At 38.5% G+C, this 14,111-nt stretch overlaps 1 long non-coding RNA gene across 1 annotated transcript; it reads left to right on the top strand.

The window, feature by feature from the left end:
- Positions 1 to 586: 586 nt before the first annotated feature.
- LOC141276291 (uncharacterized) lies at positions 587 to 8,165 on the top strand. The gene is made up of 3 exons (XR_012325556.1): positions 587 to 613; positions 5,785 to 5,834; positions 8,138 to 8,165. It is a non-coding gene; the product is annotated as an uncharacterized lncRNA (long non-coding RNA).
- Positions 8,166 to 14,111: the final 5,946 nt, after the last annotated feature.

Below are 14,111 nucleotides of genomic sequence, written 5' to 3'. Positions count from 1 at the left end.
CAGATGATGAGGAAGAAGACGTAGAAGCAGTGCCAGAAAACAAGTTGACATTAGATAATCTGGCAGAACAAGTCTCATTCGAGATTGCTTTTGACTGATCTTACGACATGGACACTTCTATGATACGGGCAGTGAAACTAAAGCAAATGGTGGAAGAAGGATTGGTATCCTATAGACACATTTTTAGAGAACTGAAAAAGCAAAAGGGTCAGACAGAAATTACAGTGTATCTCCATAAATTAACATTGAGTGTGCCTGCCTCTCTTGCCTCCCCTTCCATCTCCACCACCTCCTCCGCCTCTGGCACCCCTGAGACAGCAAGACCAACCCCTCCTCTTCCGTCTCTTCCCCAGCCTACTCAACGGGACGACGAGGATGAAGACCTTTATGATGATCCCCTGCCTCTTAATGAGTAATAAATAATCATTATGACATACAAGTAACAAGCTTATCTGTTGTGTGAGTGAGTGTCTTCATGTGAAATGTAATAACTATATGGCAAGAACTACATGAGATGCTTTTGTGTCATCACCACCACCTAAGTACTCATTGTTAGAACATCATGTGCAAGACTTGTATTGAAATGGATAGCCTATCTTTACCTAGGTGTAAGGTGAGTGATATTAAATATAAAGTTGATGATGTGTTACTTTGCTTACTGTTTTATAACTTTGTTTTCAAAGAATTACATTACCGTACAGTACGCCTCTCTCTCTCGTAATTGGAGAAACTGCATATCAGCCTATCACAGGCAAATGGTTTTAAAAAATATAACAATATTTCTGATACTTTATTATGAATATGACTGTAATACTACATACCATAAAAATGTTATAACAATTCATTCATTAGTGTTAGCCTAGGCTACCATGAGGCAATCATATTGCTTACACTACTAGGCTACCATAAAGCAATCATATTGTTGCTTCTTCGTTATCAATGCGTGAATTGTTATACCTGTAAAAAGATATGAATTTCTTTTTCACAGTTTCTTATTTTTCATGTCTAGTGTTAATAATACGTATAACATCTACAGTGTTTCGTATCCTGTAAGACAGTATTGATATAGATACTGAAGATAATTCATCTTGTAAACAGATGATGTAAACTTACATTATTGATAAATACAGTACAGTACTGTAAATGTTTTTTCTCTTCCTTATGATTGCTTAATATTTTCTTTTCTCTAACTTACTTTATTGTAAGATTGCAATATGTAATACTTACACAAAATATGTGCTAATAGACGGTTTATGTTATCAGTAAGACTTCCGGTTAACAGTGGGCTGAGTTCAGGGACTTCCCAGGTGGTCCAGTGGTTAAAACTCCATGCTTCCACTGCAGGGGGAATGGGTTCGATCCCTGGTCAGGGAAAAAGATCCCGCATGCCACGCAGCCAAAAACAAACAAACAAGTAAACGAACAAACAGTAGGCTGAGTTTTGGTGGGTGAAAAGTACTACACAGATTTTTAATTGCATGGGGAGTTGGCGCCCCTAACCCCTGCGTTGTTCAAGAGTCAACTGTATAAATTTTTAAGCTGGATAAAAATGCAAACCTCAACCTTATGCTGTCTGAAAGAAATGCACTTCAAATACAACAATACAAAAAGTTTTAAGTAAAAGGATAAGAAATATTTATCATGCAAATACTAATCACAAAAAAGCTGGGGTGACTATATCAATATCAGACAAAGTAGATTTCAGAAAAAGAAATACTATCAAATACAAAAAGGTATATTTAATAATGATAAATGGGTTAATTCATCAGGAAGCCATAGACAAGCATGCCCCTTTTAATAAAGCTTCAAACTGTGAAAGTCAGAAATTGACAGACCTTAAGCAACAAATAGATAAATCCACAATTGTAGTTGGGGAGTTTAACACTCCTCTATCAATATTTGATAGAATAGGTAGAAAAATAATCTTTAAGGGTATAGAAGACCTGTACAACACTAGGAACCTATTTGACCTAATTGATATTGATAGAACACTACCACCAATAATTGCAGAATCCACATTCTTCCCAAGTGTAAATGGAGCCATCAACAGAACAGATCACATGCTGGGCTAAAAAATGTCTCAATAAATTTCAAAGAATTAACACCACAAGAAGTACATTCTCTGACTACAATGTAATTAAATTAGATGTAGATAAAAATAAGAAATCTGAAATACTCCCACATATTTGAAAATTAATAAACTTACTTCTAGATAAACCATAGACCAGAAAGGAAGCCATAGGAAAAATTATAACATATTTTAATCTGAATAATAACAATTGAACACATTAATGTCTGGAGGAATACTGAGGGAAAGTTATAGCTTTAAATGCTTATATTAGCATGTGACCTAAGCTTCTCATGTAAAAAGAAGAGCATATTAAACCAAAAAGTATTTTAAAAGAGATATTAAATAGATAAAAGGAGAAATTAATGACATAGAAAGCAGACAAATAATGGCAAAAATCAACAAAGTCAAAATTTAGATTCTTAAAGGATCAACAAAGTTGATATATAACTAGTCAAAAGTAAAATATGATAAGTAGAATAAAATAAAAAATAGAGAAAACAAATTACTGATTTCAAGAATGACAAAAGGAACATTGCCACAGATCTTACAGACATTAAAGAAATAATTAGGAAATATTAAGAAAAATGTTTGCCAATGAATAGAGCCAACTTAGATGACATGGTCAAATTTCTTAAAAATACAGTTTATGAAAACTGGCTCACATTTGATTTGTCCCATTTCCATTAAAGAAATTGCATTTGAAATTAAAAACCTTTCTACAGAGAAAACACCAGGCCAAGATGGCTTAATTACTAAGTACAATCAAACATGTAAATAAGAAATAATACCAAACTCCCTAAACTTTTCAAAAAATGAAGGGGGGAGAACAATTCCAAATTTATTTTATGAACCCAGCATAAACCTGATACCAAAGGATGATAAGAACATTACAAAAAAAAAAAAAGACGCAGGATAATATTTCTCAGGAACAGAGATGAAAAAATATTTTTGAACTACTAGCAAAATATATTCCATAATATATAAAAAGGATAATATATCCTGACCAAATGGGGTTTATACCAGGAATGCAAGGTTGGCTTAACATTCAAACATTAGTCAGTGTAATTTACCATATTAATAGCATAAAGTAGAAAAACATATGTTAATCTCAATAGATGTAGAAAAAGTTTTTGACAAGATTCAATGCCCATTCATTATAATAACTCTTGAAAACAAGGACTAGAAGGAAACTTCCTCAGTATGATAAAGACTCTGTGTGGGGTGTGTGGGTGTGTGTGTGGGGGGGTGTGCACAGATACATACACATATTTAAAACCCAGCCTACAGCTAGCATCATAATTATTGGTAAAACATTAAATACGTTTTCTCACCACGGCAAATAAACAAATAAATAAATATAAAAGACATTTAAATTAAGAAAAAAGTAAAACTATCTTTTTCATAGATTACAAAATTATTTTTATGAAAGAAAATCAAAAGGAACTTCAAAAATCTTATAAAACTAAGAGAATTCAGCAGTGGCACAAGATACAAGGTCAATATGTGAAAATCAATTGTATTTGACTTATTGGCAGCAAATATTTAGAAAATGAAAGTACAGTGCCATAGCCAACTGAATTTTACAAAACATATGGAATTATTCAGGAATAAATTTAACAAATGGTGTGTGTAAGCTGTTTACTTTCAAAGCTATAAACATTGCTGAAAACAATCAAAGTAGACCTCAGTGTCTTAAAATGAAAAAAAAAGCAAGTTATGGTATACATATATAACAGAATACTAAACAGTCGTAAAAAAGAATACATTTCTGCCACATGTCACAGCAGTAGACACAAGTTTAAAGAAGCCAGACACTAAAGCATCATGTGCATGTATCCTTTTAATATAAAATTCGAAAAAGGCAAAATTAAATTACGGTGTTAGACATCATTAGAGGGGCTACCTTTGGGGGTTATGACTGGAATTAATAAGGCACGAGGGGGGCTTCTGTGTTTGCTGTTTATGTTCTGTATCTTGATCTTGAACACGATACACAGTGATATATCTAGTTACATCACTGTGTTCACTTTGTTAAATCCTCACGCATATGTACACTTGAGATTTTTCTCACTGAAAGTATGTGTGTTATACCAAAACCAAAGAGTTTGAAAGAAAATGCCCAGATAGCTAGTGGGAGCTATCACAGCACAGGGAGATCAGCTAGGTGGTTTGTGACCACCTAGAGGGGTGGGATAGGGAGGGTGGGAGGGAGGGAGACGCAAGAGGGAAGAGGTATGGGAACATATGTATATGTATAACTGAGTCACTTTGTTATAAAGCAGAAACTAACGCGCCATTGTAAAGCAATTATACTCCAATAAAGATGTTAAAAAAAATGCCCTCTCCACAGCAGTATAATAAGAATACATCTACTTTTTATCCAGATATTTCATTGCAGTTATTAATGATCATATATAGCAACAGCAAAATCGGACCCTCTTGCTTTTGGTTCACATAATCTATGTTCATTTATGCATTAATTGCTTTATTCAACAGGTATTTATTGATTGTCTCCTCTGGACCAGGCTCTGTTCTCATTGCCAAGATACATAAATGAATTAATCAGATGAACATCCTGGCCCTTGTGGAGCTTACATTCTAGTGGAGAAAGACAGGCGACAAGCACTAAACATACTAGATAAGCAATTGTTAGGCGTATTGGAAATAACAAAGAAAAGAGAATAGAGTCAAGTGAGGAGATCAGAGTACGGGATGTGTGCGCACTGCTTGGAGGAGTGGTTGGCTTCAGTGACACTGGAGCAAACACTTGAAGATGCTGAGGGAGAGTTAGTTAGGAGGTAAGTATGCCTGGAGGAGAATGAGTGAGAGAAAAGAAGCTAGAGAGGAAGCAAGAAGGTAGGTAATTCAGGGCCAAATCACATAAATTAATGGAAGGACTTTGACTTTTACTAGTTTTGAGCACAAGTGACATGATCTGATTTAATATTTCAAGAAGACCATACTGGCTGCTGTGTCAGAAGCAGACTAGGGAGACCCATGTAGGAGCAGGCAAAGTGGCTGGGTGTGTATTGAAATATTCCAAGCGAGAAATGGTGACATAGAACAAGATGTGGAGGAGGGTCAGATTCTGGATACACATGGAAGGATTTGCTCACAGATTTCATGTTGGCTTGGAGAGAAGAGATGTAAACAATGACTTCAAGGTTTTGTGACCTGGGAAACTGAAAGATCCATGGAGATGGGGAAGGCTACAAGTGGTGCATGTTTTAGGGTAAGATCAGTTCAGTTTTGGACAGAGACATCTATTGGACATCTCAGAGGAAACGTTAAGTAGGGAGCTGGGTATACATGTCTGGAGTTTAAGAGAGAGGTCTGGAATGAAGTTATAATTTGGGGGGAGTCACCAGCACAGACATAGTGTTTAAAACCTTGAAACTAGGAGAAATCCCTAAGGAAGTGAGTATAGGGAGAGGCCAGGAGCACGGATTAAACCCTGGGGTGCTCCACCGGTAAGAGGTCGGGGGTAACAGGAGAAACTAACAACAGAAATTGAGAAAGGTAGAGGGAAAACCTAGAAAGTGTTGTATTGGAAACCAAGCAAAGGAAGGTTCAAGGAAGAGGGAGTGACATCTGCATCAACTGAGGTCCTGAATGAGACCCAACGGCATCATTTTATCTGTCTATTTAACTCGGCCTCCATCTCCTTTCTTTAGCTGTTCTTTAGCTGTTCTCCTTTCTTCTCCCCTATCCAGGTATGAAGCACGGAGGTGAGCGAAACCATCTCAGCAGGGTGCTTCTAAAGGTGAGACACCAGCCAACCCAAGAAAATTTGGCCATCACAGGTAGCATCCTAGTCTTCAGAATTTATTGCAAAAATTTGGGTTCGTTTTTATGGAAAGCAAAAAACAAATAATTGATATATGTGAAGAGGTCATGCTACTGCCTTTTTAAGGCTACCCTGTGTGTGGTGTGAAAAAGAACAGAGAGCCTGCAAGGTCTTTCTTGGAGGAACCGAGATAGTGAGACTAAGTGGAAACATGCTCGCATACCCAGCGGACATTCTTGCTGAGCAGAGATTCCACTGGGGCTTGTTTACTACAGGCATCTGTCTCCTGCACTATCAGGAAGTAGCATAAAACAAAACACCCTCTACTGTGTTCAAAGACATTTTCTACACAGCTTTGGATATGACTTGAGAAGGATCTTTATGCCCCAGGTATGAACTTCATCTCACGAGGCAAAAAAGCCCTGAAGCTGGGACCAAAAGGAACCAGGGAACCATGAATTACAGGTGACCGTGGTCACGTTGTTGAGCTTTGGTGAATTCATGAGAGCAGAGTGTGCAGGATAGAGCAGGAGTGGTGCTGATTTGGAATTCCTTCCCAACCAGTGGGTTGTACTGGTATCTCAGAGCAGTGTGCTCAGTCCTGGGCACCACATAAAATGAGGGGCATTGACAAACTAGGACAGCTCCAGAGTACCATGACCGTGACAGCAATGAGTGAATGGAAACTCACATTGCTGGAGAACGATTGGAGGAGTAGTCATGAGTTCTTAAACTGGAATACACTAACCTGAACTAAGATGTATATTTTATAGCTAGATGCATGTGTGCATTTTCCTGATTCCCCACCCAAAAAATGTACCCCAAACAAAAGGGTACTCTATCTAACGTGACATAGAGATGTTGACAGGATTTCCTAAATCATCTTCAGATATTAGGAAGCAACACTGTACAAAAGGACTAGCCTTCCCTTGGGCAATGTGTTCTGGTACAGCAAGACAGACCTGGGTTCAAATGCTAGTTTTACCACTAATTACATGTCTTTTCACGCTGAATTTAATCTCTCTGGTCATCTGTTTCTTAGCCAAGACATGGTAATGTGCAACCTAAATGTGCATCAGCAGATGAATGGTAAAGATGTGGTACATGTATACAATGCAATACTACTCAGTCATAAAAAAGAATGAAATAATGCCATTTGCAGCAACATGGATGGACCTAGGCATTATCATACTAAGTGAAGTAAGTCAGACAGAGAAAGACAAATATCATATGATATCACTTATGTGTTGAATCTAAAATATGATACAAATGTACTTATTTACCCAACAGAAACAGACTCACAGACAGAAAACAAACTTATGATTACTAAAGAGGAAAGGGGGAGTGAAGGAGGGATAAATTAGGAGTGTGGGATTAGCAGGTACAAACTATTACATATAAAATAGATAAACAACAAGGTCCTACTGTATAGCGCAGGGAACTATAGTCAATATCCTGTAATAAACCATGATGGAAAAGAATATGAAAAAAGTATAGATATAGATATAATACTTTGCTGTACAGCAGAAACTAACACGGCATTGTAAATCAACTATACTTCAATAAAAAAGGGGAAAAAATGGAAATTAATACTCATCTTGAGAGGGTTCATAGGGAGCGAAGTGCTGTATTAGATACTTGGCCCTTTCTACATGGTAGCTAGTATTCCTAACCTGCATGACACCTGATACCCTAGTCAGGACGAGTGAGTAAAAGCCACAAAGAGAAAGATTTGAGCTCAAATTTTTTTCCAGCTTAATAACTTGAACTACTTTTTTGAACGGAATGAACCGCTCTGTGGAATTCCGAGCAACCGTCTCCAAGGCGCTCGTGCACAGACTAGATAGCCAAAGTTCTCAGAGACATTGTAAAACAATTAATGGTGCTGATGGGATTGAGGGTTGTTTAACTAAACAATCTCTGAGGCCTTTTCTCTAAAAGTGAAAATCTTGTAATTCTAGGCTTCAGCCTCTGCCGTGTGCCTCTTGTATCTCTGAAAAATGTTTCTGGCACTCCTCTGTGCCACTGATGACCCTAGAAATATTCTCAGGCTATCCTGAGGACTGAAGAGACCACGTGGAAGTGTTTTCTAAACCATAAAGCATCATCTACGTACGAGGGATTGTTTTCTGAATTTAGACTCAGCAGTCCATATAATCCCTTACAGTAGACCTTCGTTTTCCTCCTGCAAATCCATATCTCTTTTTTCAGTTAGAGAGAAAATTAGGAGCCTTCCAAGCACAGATAATCTCAATAGGGCTTGTTTTGCATATTCAAAGGGTTCAACTACATAAACTGAAGAGGTGGAAATCATGGCTGCCTGCTGTGTCTGATTCATCCAGAGGCTTTTTTTTTTTTTTTTTTTTTTCTTTCTGCATCATTTAAATGGAAAATCTTTATAGTCCAATTGTATCAGGTGAGTGCCATGTTATTCTTCGATGCCTCAGATCCCTGTTCCACTCATGAGCTGGGACTGAATGCATAATTTAGATTCTATCGTAAAGAGGAACAAATAGCCCTGGTGAAAATAACCAGAAGAGAATTAAATTAGGGGAGTATTAGAGATGCAAGCCTGGGTGAATAGCTACTGATTCTTGTTGGATAATTTAGCAGACCAGCCACCTAGGAAAACACTTTGATTCTAACTATTTGTGTAACCGCTATATAAGCCAATAGCCAGGACCATGGCTGAGTGGTGTCCGTAATCTCAGCAGCCCAGGCCTGGAGTCACTCAGCTCCAACAGAGCCAAGCGACTGTGTGGTCTAGGCTTCGTTCCTGCAACTTCTGTGCGCTTCGATGTCTTTAGCTATAAAATGAAGATTGGAAGACATGAATTCAAGGCATTTCCAATCGTCAACATATTTTGCCTCCTGATAATAATACACATGGCTATTTCTATTCAGATTTATGGATTTGACCTGAGCTATCAAAACTTGTTAATCTAACCCCAATGATAAACAGTCATGGAATATGGGTAGTTGCCTCAGGTGCCAAGCGTTGGGGACCTTATATAAGTCGGTGGCTCAGAAAGATAGTCCTTAGCAAAAAGGAGAGCTATCTATACGCTGACAGGTGAAGCTCCTATACTTTCAGTCTGGAATCACTGATCTCCACTTGTTCTGGTCCCCAAGAAAAGTAGATGGATCAGTTGCACTCTTATAATCATATGTGCTCAGCCTCTATGATCATTATATGCTACAGTTTTGCTCTCAAGTCTCTCTTTGATTTATCAAAATGTCTGCTGGGTGGAAGGTGTGGAAATACGGGGACATATAATACGATTTGCTCTGAGCTCTACATGCCCCAGAGATGGCTCCAAATACCCAACTCTCAGGGGCAGTCAATCTTAGAAACAGTTCTCTCTTTCTGCATTTCACTTACTACTTCTGACATTACATTATACATTTGTTTGTTTATGTACATCTCACTAAGATGTTAACCGAAACTCCTTAAAGTTACGGATTTTATCTCTCTTATTCACCAATATATCCCCAGGGCCTAGAAATTATACATAAAATGATTGCAGTTTAGAGGATTATGGCATCCAGAGCCCTCTATCTCCTCCCTTCCTTTCCTCCATCCTCCAGGGACTCCATGGAATGCTAAAACTGCTCACAGGTGGTATCTTTTCCTTTCATAGAAGAGAAAACTGAAAGCCAGAAATGTTCAGTGTTTGTTTAAGGCCACAAAGCCAGTTAGTGGCAGGGATGCCATGACTCTGTTCCTAATGTACTTTCCAGCCTGCCAAACCACCAAGAAGCCTTCGTAAGCAGATAACCCCATTCCTCAGGGACTCTTCCCATTTGCTTATGCGTTAAACAGGAAACTCATTTCTTTTTAACATTTTTGTCCATCGTTTCCAGTCTCTTAAAAAGATCTGGGTGCAGATGCCTTTCCTGGGTCTCCACCCAGGACCATTTACTCTCCAAAGGAGCTGGAGACCAACTCTTCCATTCCCGCTCCCAACCTGGGACAGAAACTCTGCCCTCCCTCCATGACGGCTGGCTCTCTCTGGGCCATCAGGGGAGAAGGGGATGACAGGGCAGAGCCTGTGGCACTCCTGCTAATGAAGAAATCTCCCAGATCGTAAGTCCAGCTGTTAACTCAAATGACAGTGACCAAGGAGGAATAGCAGAAACAGACACCTCAAGCTCCCAGTTATGGTGACTGTGATGGGGTTCAGTGTCAGGGCCCATGAGTCACCCTTTGCTTGGCTAAGGAAGCCTGCAGCCTGAAGATTTAATGGAGATTGACAAGAGTGGAGATCTTCCCATCAGAAAAGTGTCAAAGACTCCAAAAGACCCCTGAGAAGTGACATCCTTCAACTGGGAGGAAGGGACAGGGATGAAAGAAAAAGAATGGCTGGGTTCTTACCAGGCAAGCTGGTTCCTATTTAAAATATGAAAGATGAGAAACAAGGGCATAACAACAAGGACTGTTGTGACTGTTTTAACTAGAGAAGAATCAATACTATGTGTTATGGATGAAAGATGGTTTGGCTGTGTTTACTTCCACCGACTGTTGCTTGTAAACATGCATGCCCAGCCCTGTCAGTTCATCTTTTACAGCCTACGTGTCGTTTATCGAAGGGCCAACCAGGGCCAGGGAGCTTGGGGACAGACTACTACAAGGGTGGGAAGGAATTTCTGAAGCACCCTGGAGTACAGCAAAGGCGGGGAGAAGCTCAATGCCTTCCCTGCCAGCCTCTGGGAACCCTCCTTTCAGCCTCTGCGTTAAGGAGGTACTATAAAGAGAACAACTGGGACTGAAGGGTAAGAAAGGCAGAAGGAAAAGGAAGAATTGAGAACAGAAAAGAAGAAACAAAATAGCACAGACTCCCAGGCATAACCATGAGACTGCTGCACACAGATCTTATCTACAGCTTAGACATTCTGGAGCTCAATGCAAACCCATCTTGGTCAAAAGAGATAATTTGGGTTATTTATGAATGGTGACATTATGGTTGATTTTTATTTCCATCTTTATACTTTTTCTCCATTTTCCATTTTTTTCTACGATGAGCATATATTACTTACATTAGTCCCCAAAGATGGCTTTACCACTTATAAGCTGTGCTTTCTTGGACAACTGTCCTAACTTCTGAACCTTAGTTGCCTCATCTGTAGAATGGGGGTTAATATATCAACATAGTTTTTATAGTAGTTTTCAGGAACCAGGCACAGTTTTAAACATATAGTAAATACTTAGCAAATAGCCATTGTTATGTTATCATAAAAATGACATTTTATTTTTCAAAAAGCTAGGGAGAAAAAAATAAGATCACCAAAAGTCCAAGCATACCTTCAGAAAGGCCTTTCCCATCACTTTGACCTCTCTTCCAACCTTTGCCACTTTATCAAATTTCACTTACTAGGTGGTTTTTCTAAAAAGAATCAAAAGAAGCACCAGCCACCAGACCTCACTCAGCATCACCGAGTTTGGAATTGGGTCCAAATCCTCCAGTGTACTGGCCCTTTGGGCCATCTCTTGCAGTGGGGCATCTCTTCTTCGTTTGCCAAGCTAACCTCTGCTAAGGTTTCAATCAGTCATTTCACTGCAGGGATTTGAACTACCTATAGGGATTTGAATTCTTGGGTGTTCCCTCTGAACTGACTTTCTCTTTGATCTGTCTCTCATTGAAACATTGTATGTTCACCAACTAACACAGTTATGGAGGGCACAGAATACTCCAGTTTTCTGGTCCCCATTTCCTTGGGTGAAACCAGGGATTGGATGTAATGTTACTTCTGCTTAGAGTATTCTGTGTGGTCAAAGTTATTCTGTTTTTCCCTCCAACCAATATGCTACTTCTCTCAGGCAGTGTTTTAAGCCTTTATTTAAAGCTGATTTTTCACTATTTTTACCCTTTATGAGTAATTTCAGTCATCATCAACGTATGAGAGATAAAACGTTGCCCCTCAGTGCCTTTCTAGGTGGAGGAGTATGTAAATTCTGGAGACACAAATGACCTGACAGAAATAAAGACAAGACCCCCTTCAGGTCTGTCCATGCAAAGTCAAGTGGAGACCCAGAACACGGAGGCGTACGTATGTCACATATTTACAGGACTTGGTGTGATATATAGCCAGGAACCTTTTATTAAGCTCAGCTTAGAAACTGTCTGACAGAGGGGAGAGAAGAAGGTAATATTATAGTAGAAATATTACAACATAGTAGTTCATTCTCCAAACAGCCATCAGTATATTTTCAGGTTCCCAGTGACCAACACCAGTAATATGTCTTTGAAGACATTCAGGGAAGCATTTCAAGAGTAATGTTAGAAAAAAGGGCACACATTTATCAAGTAACAGAAAGTCAACTGCTCTTGAAGTCACTTCTTGGCAAGTAACACTTTAGAATGATGAGAACACAGAAAGAATCTCTAATGAAGAACTACTGGTTGGTTGTAAGACTTTAAAGGGTCAAGGATATTTTTTAATGATATGCTAAAGATAATGTGTTTGGAGATGTATTTGAGTTTCAGGTCTAAAACTGAAAGGGAAGGGAAGCAGAGAAGGAGTGAAAGATCTGAGCCTGAATTATAGGCTCATTATGATACACTCAACAAGAAGGTTAATAGAAAGTTGGAGGACTCACACTTCTGAATTTCAAAACTTATTACAAAGCTACAGTGATCAAAAAAATATGGTACTGGCATAAGGATAGACATATAGACCAATAGAATAGAATTGAGACTCTGTACATCTACGGTCAATTGCTTTTCAACAAGAGTGCTAAAACCATTCAATAGGGAAACAATAGAATTTTCTACAAAGTGTGCTGGGACAGCTAGATATCCACACGCAATAGAATGAAGGTGGGCCCCCACCTCACACCGTATACAGAACTTAATTCAAAATGGATCAAAGATCTAAATAGAAGAGGTAAAATGATCAAACTCTTAGAATAAACCATAGGGATAAATTTTCAAAATCTTGAATATGGCAATGTATTCTTAGATATGACACCTCCAAAGCAGGAATAAAAATAATTAAGTTGGACTTACTGAAAATTAATAATTTTATGTATCAAAGGACATTATCAATAAAATGAAAAGACAACCTGCAATATGGAAGAAAATATGTACAAATCATGTATCTGATAAGAGTCCTAGTGTCCAGAAAATATAAGTAACTCTCATAACTCAACAACAGAAAGACAAACGATTCGTAAATGGGCAAAGCACTTGAATAGACATTTCTCCAAAGAAAATATACACGTGGCCAACAGGCACATGAAAAGATGCTCACCATCATTAGTCATTAGGAAAATGTAAATCAAAACCACAGCAAGTTACCACTTCATGTCCTCTAGGAAACTGTGCATTGCTGGTGGGAATATAAAATGGCTCAGCCACTGTAGAAAACAGTTTGGCAGTTCCTCACAAATTGAGACATAGAATTACCATGTGACCTAGCAATTCTACTCCTAGGTATCTACCCCAAAGAATTGAAAACACCTATTTTCAATTTGTTCTCAAATATATGTACATGAAAGTTCATAGCAACACTGTGCACAGTAGCCAGTCCAAATGTTCATTAATGTATGAAGGGATAAGCAAATTATTGTATATACATAAAATGGAATATTAATTCAGCTATAAAAAAAGATGAAGCTTATGTAACTTATGAAAGCTACAATGTGAATGAACCTCAAAAATATCACACGAAGTGGAAGAAGCTGGACACAAAGAGTTACATGTTGTACGATTCTATTCATAGAAAGTATCCAGAACAGGTAAATTCATAGCAATAGAAAGTGAATTGGTGGTTGCCAGGGGCTGAGAGACGGGGGAAATGGGGATTAACTGCATAATGAATACAAAGTATTTGGGGGGGGGGGTGATGAAAATGTTTTGGAACTAGATAGAGGTGGCTGTTACCCAACATTGTGAATTGTACTAAATGTCATTAAGTTGTTCACTCTAAAATATTAATTTTATATTATTCAAATTTCACCTTAATTTTAAAAATAATTAAATAAATACAAATCAATTTAAAGGCAATTAATAACAACAACAACAAAACCAAAGAGGTCTGGTAAAATATGGCCGAGACGAGGCGCATGTGTCAGTGCACATGGGTGGAGCTGCTCCTCTCTGTCTTTCATCTGAGACACCCTCCATGCTCCTGGCAGTTCCCGCGTGGCCTCCTCTCCCAGCCAACCTCCCAGGCAGCAACTTTAAAGTTGCTGGTCCCCCTAACCCCCACCTCCCACCCTGCCTTTTGGCTGTAAAAGCAAATATGCAATTT

The sequence above is a fragment of the Tursiops truncatus genome, chromosome 14 (assembly GCF_011762595.2).
Source record: "Tursiops truncatus isolate mTurTru1 chromosome 14, mTurTru1.mat.Y, whole genome shotgun sequence".
NCBI lineage: Eukaryota > Metazoa > Chordata > Mammalia > Artiodactyla > Delphinidae > Tursiops > Tursiops truncatus.
Note: the sequence above shows the minus strand (reverse complement) of the source record. Positions and strands in the feature narration are given on the sequence as shown.